Source organism: Brassica oleracea, chromosome C2, assembly GCF_000695525.1.
Source record: "Brassica oleracea var. oleracea cultivar TO1000 chromosome C2, BOL, whole genome shotgun sequence".
In the NCBI taxonomy this organism is placed as follows: Eukaryota; Viridiplantae; Streptophyta; class Magnoliopsida; order Brassicales; family Brassicaceae; genus Brassica; species Brassica oleracea.
In genome coordinates, this window is record NC_027749.1 from 38,489,362 (window position 1) to 38,497,146 (window position 7,785).

Sequence of the window (7,785 nt, forward strand, 5' to 3'; positions counted from 1 at the left end):
AGGGGTTATGGAACCCTCGACTTAGTGTAGCACCGATATACGGTGTTACAAGTTAGATCGAGCCATTGTTATTTATCATATTATTGTAATTGTGTTTGGTTGTTGATTGATTTGTTTGCAGGTTATGACATTAAGTCCTAAGTCTGGCTTAGGTGCCGGATTAGGTTTGGTGTGTATTTGGTTAGTGTAGGACTGACATTGGCATGTATGCGTTTGAGGGATTGCTTGTGAAGGGTGGTGGATATTAAAGCTATGCGGTATCATTGGTTGGCCGATCATGTTCTTGCCTGATTGTTAGTCGCCCGGTTAATGATACTTGTATAGTCTAAGTATCTAACACTACATGAGTACTGAACTTAGGCGTATATATGGTTAACTAGGGATTGGTTGTTGACTTGTTTTAATGCAGGTTCCTGTTACTTCAAGCTAGATCATGGCAGGAGGCCAAGTCTAACTTAGTAACGGTTTGCTTAGCCTTAGCTTATATTGCATGCTAGGGCTAGATTGATTGTTATTTTGGGTTGTCTGGGTTAGAGTCTAGGTTGCGGGTAGAGGCCGCCAGCTCACTGAGTAATACTAGATTACTCATCCAACTCTGTTGTCCTTTTTGCATGTCGCTTTAGGTAAGGATGATCGGATAGCTGGGTGCTGGACTTTAGGACCGCCGGTGTAGATTTTCATGCCTTTTTTTAACGGTATTGTGAATTTGTGTTTAGTTGACTCGATTTGGCATTTGGCCGGGACCGGTCTCGAATTATATCAATGTATGGATATTTCTTTAATCAATAACAAATTTGTTTTTATATGCGCTTCATGAGTACTCTGATATTTGACTAGTCCGGTCTAACACAACGTTAGGTTGTGGTACGGGTTGAAAAGCCTTAGGCCTCGATCTAACAGAAATCGCTAACTCTAGGTACAGGTTGCAAAGCCTTGTGCCTTGACGCAGTGGGACGAATTAGTGGATGAACTGGTCTAGGTCGTGGAGTAAATTTTGTGACTCTGGCCGGATCGTCCCAAGCCCGTCACGTAGCGCTTTCGGACCATGGTGTTGTGTTGGACGGTCAGTCATGTTCTTATTTGATTGTTGGCTGCCGGTTGGCTCAATTTCCTAAGAGCATCTCCAAAAATACTCTCTATTTTGAAGTTTGTAAAACTCTATATTTGAAGTTTTAAGGTGTTTTTCTCTTTTGATAAAAAAAAAATGTTTTTCTCCAAAAACAAAACTTCAAACTTAACTCAAAATTATTTGTATTTTATACTACATCCTTATATTTTTCACTAATTTAAATCCATAAAACTTTTATAAATAACTAACACATATATAAAAATATTACATAAATATTAGTTAATAAAATCTCACACCAAAATATAAAATTATAAATAGAAATAAATAATTAAATATTAAACTAGAAGCAAAATACCATATTATTCCATGAAATTATTTCGTTAGTACTCCATCTTCGGTTACACAAAATTTGTCTGGACAATAAATTTAAGATTTTGGAGGTTCCAGAGAAAATTTATCATAATAAATGTTGTAATATTAAAATTTGTGTAATAATTATGTTATCATGTATTTTTTTAAAAAAATTATTAAATTTCTTTTATAATATTAGTGTTGTATAACTCTAGTTTTAAAATATTTTAAATATTATTTTAAAATTTTTATGTAATTTTATGTTACATTTGAATTTATAAAAATTATTGAAATATTTATGATATATAAAAATTTTAAAGAACAAAATGATAAACGAGAAAATACTTAAAAATCATAAATATGATGTGTGGTTAATTTTAAGGGCCAAAATGCAAATAAAAAGATGAAATTTTAAATTTTAAGTTTTAAACAAAAAAAAAAACTCTATATTTGAAATTATAAGTCTGAAGTGTTGTTTCTTTTTAAGTGATAAGAGTGGAGACTTTTTCTGGTTTTGATCTTAGACAATTTAAAAATTAGAAAATTGACTCTGTGATCTCTCTGTCTTTTACGAGCTTGCGTCTCTCTGTATCTATGTAGCTGTTGAACCATGGGATCCGCCACTGGAGCTTCTGAAACTAAAGACCATCTAAAACTCTTGGGTTCAAGTAAACAAACAACACGTACGTCTAGTACCTCAAAAAATCTCAAACCACCCAAATCCACTTTCAAAATTCACAATTTATTTCTGCAATGGGAGACTACAAGGGCGAAGTGAGGAAGCTAGCGAGCAAGATGATGGTAGTGATGAATGAAAAGTTGGGTTTACCTAAAGCTTACATAAAGAAAGCTTTTATTCGGTATTCTATTCCTTACTACAAAATCACTTACTCTATCTGAAATCAATCTCAAAAGCATAATAGAAATTAGAGAAACAAAAAACAAACATGTATTATAATAACCTCCCCCCCCAAACCAGAACACAATGATACTTGCATGGTCTTTAAATACTTTACTTTGGTTCATCAAGCCAAACATCTGTCAACATTCATAGCCTCCCAAAGCTACTACCGTCGCTTTTGCCTGCCAAGATCTGGCCACCACATTCAATAATTTTGAGGTCCCCGGATGTGGTGCTGAATTCAAACGATATCTCGTTGTCCAGTCCAAGCCATCCTTCTCCACCAAGCAATTTAGGTTAATATATACATAGATGTTCCGCTGAAATTACAATGAATTTTCGACCCATTTCTTCCTCTAAGAGTATGAATCTGCCAACGCGTATGCGACACAATATCATTAGATAAGCTATTTTCGTGTACTGTTTAGGAGAAACCAGGACGCAAATCCTGAATCCGTAAGAATCTGAACGGAGAGTCAAAGTGTTTCCTATAGCTCGATGATCGAACTCCGCAGGTATTTCTTTTCCGGCTAAGTATGTCCTAAATGATTGTTGAGTAATTACTCTTCGTGCTTCTCCATCCAATTTGAAGCAGTTGGGGAAATATAGTTCGTCAATCTGAGAGCCAAAAGGAAAAGACACACTCTCCAGAGACTCACAATTGTCTACGGTTAGTACTCTGAGCGAGTCAGGGAGCTCTGCCAGTGAAGCAAGTTTTGGACAGCCAGCTATATGAAGCTCCTTTAAGCCATGAATGTCTTTCACCCAATCTGATATTTGCTCAATATCTGCTCCACTATGCTCAGGATAGGTTTTTGCCAAATTTAGACGTGGATTGACACTGCCATATATGCTGAATCTCAAAAGGTTAGACCAATGCCTGACTGATTCAGGCACTTGTTCTAACATTGTGTCAGTGACTGCGAGTTCTGTGATATTTCTGGAAAAATCTGGAATTTGTCTCATTTTCCAGCATCCGAGCATGCTCACAAATCTAAGAGATGCCAAGTTGAAGTGAGTTGGAACAAATTGTAGCTTCTTAGATAACAGCAGGTGCAAAAACTCTAGTTTATGGCAATTTCCTAAAGAGGAAGGAATCTCTACCAAAGAAGAGCACTCCCTCAAATCTATCCACTCGAGATTTGTAGCATTTGAAAGATCTGGGAGTTCTTTTAAACAAGAGGACCCAGCCAAATGAATCTTTTGAAGATTCGTAAGAAGCTGAACGTAAAACAACAAAACAGAGGAAGAACAGCATTACATGATGAGAAAGTATACATGCTTCAAATATTCAAAGTAAGGAAGTATAAAAGACCAACCTGGGTTCCTCCCCAGAGCTTCTCGAGCTCGTTATGTTTTAGATTGAGTTCTACAAGATACTCGGGACTAAATGTAGTAGGAAGACATTTTCGTGGGTATGCCTCCCAATGTAATAACTTTAGACGCGGTGGAAAATACATGTCCTTGGGCACATGCAATCTAACATTTGTATCACGTCCTCCTCTCTGGTAGACGCTGAGAAATCGAAGATTACACATTCTTTTAAAAGCACTTGCGCTTATATGCATGTCATCCACGATTGTGGATATATCAAAAGATATACCCGTCACAATTCTACTACCCTAAACAAAATTCCAAAAGAAAATGTTAGCACCATAGGTCAGATCAGTGAGTCTTCCCAATTGCTTCGGTGAGAAGGGGAAAAAAAAGAAAGAACTTACAGAATGAGTTTCGAGTTTATCAAAAATTTCATGAGCATCACTAATGATTTGCCGTTTCCAAGGCTCTTGTCTTTGAACTGCTTGTCGAGCCACTTGTTGTAGTAACTTGTGCATCACTATATATCCACTAGTTGATATTTGTATGAGAGATTTATACGCGAGGGTTTTCAAACCTAGTCTGACATCCAAATTACTATCAGCCAGCATGGCCATCACATGTTCATCGTCTATGTGGTTGAAAAAGAATGCAATGTGGAGAAACAGAGATTGATCGTTCTGATGTAAGCTGTCATATCCAACTCTAAGTACTCCCTCAATCTTTGGATCAAGGCTATTTTCTAGCGTATCAAGTATAACTTCACACTCATCATCTTTCTTTCCCCGTAAAGCTGAACCCATGAGACGGAGACCCAATGGAAGATTGCTGCAAAGCTTTGTAGCTCTTCCAGCAACTTTTTCAAAACCATGTGGCGCGGAGCTTTGTCTAAAAGCATATCTGTAAAAGATCTTACTAGCTTCTTTGTTATTTGGGAAATTCACTTGGTATGTACTCTTGACACCATGTTGTTCCAAAATCTCTTGATCTTCTGTGGTGACAACAATCCTGCTTCCAGGACCAAACCAGTTAGTTTCATCAGCCAAAGCTTCAAGTTGCAGGAGATCGTCCACATCATCAAGAATGATAAGAACTTTTTGGTCACATAGTCTTTCTGGTATTGCACCTAAATGGGATATTCTAATACCACTTTGGTTTAAAATCTTAGAAAGAAGTTGCTCTTGTAGACACAGCTTCCATCCATACTCGTCAAGACCAGTGTTGCAGCTTCCCTAATATTCTCCATAAAACATGCAAGCTGAAAACTGCTAGAGAGTCGGCTATGCAAGGCCCTTGCAATGGTAGTCTTACCAATGCCTGCAGGGCCACAGATTCCAAAAATCATAGCTTCATCCTCATGATAAAAATGAAACAAAGAAAGCATCTTTTCCATGTGTGCTTCAATCCCCACCATGTCTTCAAAACCCCTTGAGATTGTAGTGTTCAGTTTGTTTGAAACATCTTTGGCAATTTTTTCAATCATATTCGATTCATTGTCCCTAACAAGAGAGAGAAATCACCATGATCATCAAACAGTCATGTAAAACTCGCAAAGATATCAACATTGTCCAAATAAATGGAAACAAACCAGTTTAGGAAGTGTTCCCCAGCTATGTTGCCCACCTCGTTCAAAGCTTTGCTCCATTTCTGCACCTTCTCCTCCGTTTTCCCTTGACAAGTTTCGTTGAAAGCAATCCCAAACTCTCCCGTCTGTTTCCGCACATCAGATGGATCTACTCCATGGAATATGGTCATTACTATTTGCCCAGCATCTTCTTTGCACTTCAAAATTTGCAACAACTCATCCAAACACCAGCTCGAAGAAGCATACTTCTTCGATAGTACAACTATCGAAATCTTCGACTCCATAATTGCTCGTGTGAGGGCTGGGGAGATTGTTTGGCTTTTCTCGATTCCTTGGTCATCGAACATAGTAATCCCGTTGTAGTTAAATTGTTTGCGCAGATGACTGAGGAATGTTTTACGGACGTATGCTCCGTGAAAGCTTGCAAAGACGCGGTATCTCCAGGTTCGAGACGAAGAAGAAGCCATCAGATAAGAGTCGGGAGAAAAATTCTCGATCAGACAATTGTCTTTGGATTCACAGTTGACTTTTAAGAAAGAGAGAGATGATGTTTATCGGCCTTTTCAGTCCTCCTGCTTTTGATATCTGAAACCGTTCGATATGAATATACGATATTTTAGGAAAATTGACTAGAACTATACATATATTTTTTATTATTACTGTCATTTTTTAAATACCAAACGTGCCTTTTTTTTACGTTATCAGAAAAAATGTATTTACAAGAATGTTATTACTTTTCGCTGCCACGTAAGCAAAAACCTGGCGCCACGTAGGAATTCGGTTCCGTGTTTTCATTAAGTCAGCCGTAAATCACTTCATACGTCGTTATGGCTGATTTATTGTTATGTGTCTGCTGAATTAATGAACACGGCTGACTTAAGATGAAAAGACTAATTTAAGAACATAAGTCAGCCGCCCGGTACGACTGATTTACAGAAATGTGGTTGATTTATAGGATAACGGTTGACTTACATACACAAGTTACGGCTAACTTATACATCGGCGGATTGATTGCTGGAATATTCGCCTGAGTTGTAGTTAAGACACGGCTGAGTTATGTTTCCACGGCCGAGTTAATGAATATCGACTGGCTGAGTTATTTAATTTACAGCTGACTAATTGGATATTGTTACGGCTGAGTTTATATTTAATCAGCCGTAATAGGATGGATTAACATTAAACTCAGCTTGTTTATGGCTGACTTATTAGCAAAAAAATAATTACTAGATTAGCATTCGATTGACGGCTGATTTATGTGACGATACAGCTGATTTATGGTTTTTCATCCTAATTACGGCTGATTTCGGATCAAAAGATTAATTACTGAAATAGTATCCACGGTTCGGCTGACTTACATTGTACACGAGGGCTGATTTACGTAGGCTAGTGTTATATATTCGTTTGTCGGCTTATTAACTGATTTTCCATGTCATCTGCCATGTCATCAACTCGGATTTGCCATGTCACTGCTAACGAACTACTTTATAACTAGGTTTGTCTGTGTTCATCTTTTTCTTCATCTTCTTTATCTATCTATTTATCTTCTTCATCTTATTCTTCATCTTTCTCAGAGATCTAATGGATCCGGTAATTATTGTTTTCTGGTAACTGGATTAAGAAAAATAGATATGTATTCAACGCCGACAGTAGAGGGTGTAGAGTTCTTCATTTAGATGAGAAAACAAAACATGAAGAATTCGCAAAGTCTTTACTCAATGATTACATATTGAATGAATTGAGGCATCAGAAAACAATTGCGCACGACGCTCCACCAGTTTACGGAGAACAAGGACCCAGAAATGAATCGGAATGACAGAGCAAGAGAGAGATGAGTAAAACAATTTTTCAGTTTTAGCTCAGAAGCAGAAGTTTCAGTTTTAGCTCAGAAGCAGAAGTTTTTCGGCTGAGTTATCATTTAATTATGTCTGAGTTATCGTTAATTTATATTTGCGGCTGAGTTATCGTTTAATTAAATCTGAGATATCTTTATGTCCGTTGATGTTTTCTCCCCTCCGTAACCTTTGTCGTCAACAGTTCACGTTTCTCCGTTAAAACAAAATGCTCCGTTTCATTTAAAGAGAAAACGTCGACATGTTAGCTCACAAAAGTTAAAATCGCGAGGCTCATTCCAAAAACCCCCAAATTTGAAAATTAGGGTTCTTCAGAAGAGAGGATTAACTGTAAGTCTCTTTCGTCAAATCCGAGATCATATACTGTTTTTTTTTTACTTAAGCATTTTTTATGTTTCGCCTTGGTATAGTTTCAATCATTTTTGTGTGTTGTGAATTAGGATTCGATGGATCTAGGGCGTGGAATCCCAAGGAGGTGCGACTGTGGAGCTGCTACTGTTGTGTTAACGTCAAATACCGTAAGGAATCCAGGTAGAAGGTTTTATCGTTGTGGAGCAATTTCGGGTGAAAACCATGTTTTCAAATGGCTTGATGAAGCACATGATGAAGAGTTTCTAGTTGTGGCAAACAAACTGGCGACGATGGAGCAAGATTTTGCCGACAAAAAAGCAGACTTAGCTGATATGAAGAACGACATAAGTGAGATCGTAGC

General features: G+C 37.5%; 1 pseudogene; it reads right to left on the reverse strand.

Moving 5' to 3' along the window:
* Positions 1-2,160: 2,160 nt before the first annotated feature.
* Positions 2,161-5,781, reverse strand: LOC106322912 (annotated as a pseudogene).
* Between the last annotated feature and the right edge of the window lie 2,004 nt (positions 5,782-7,785).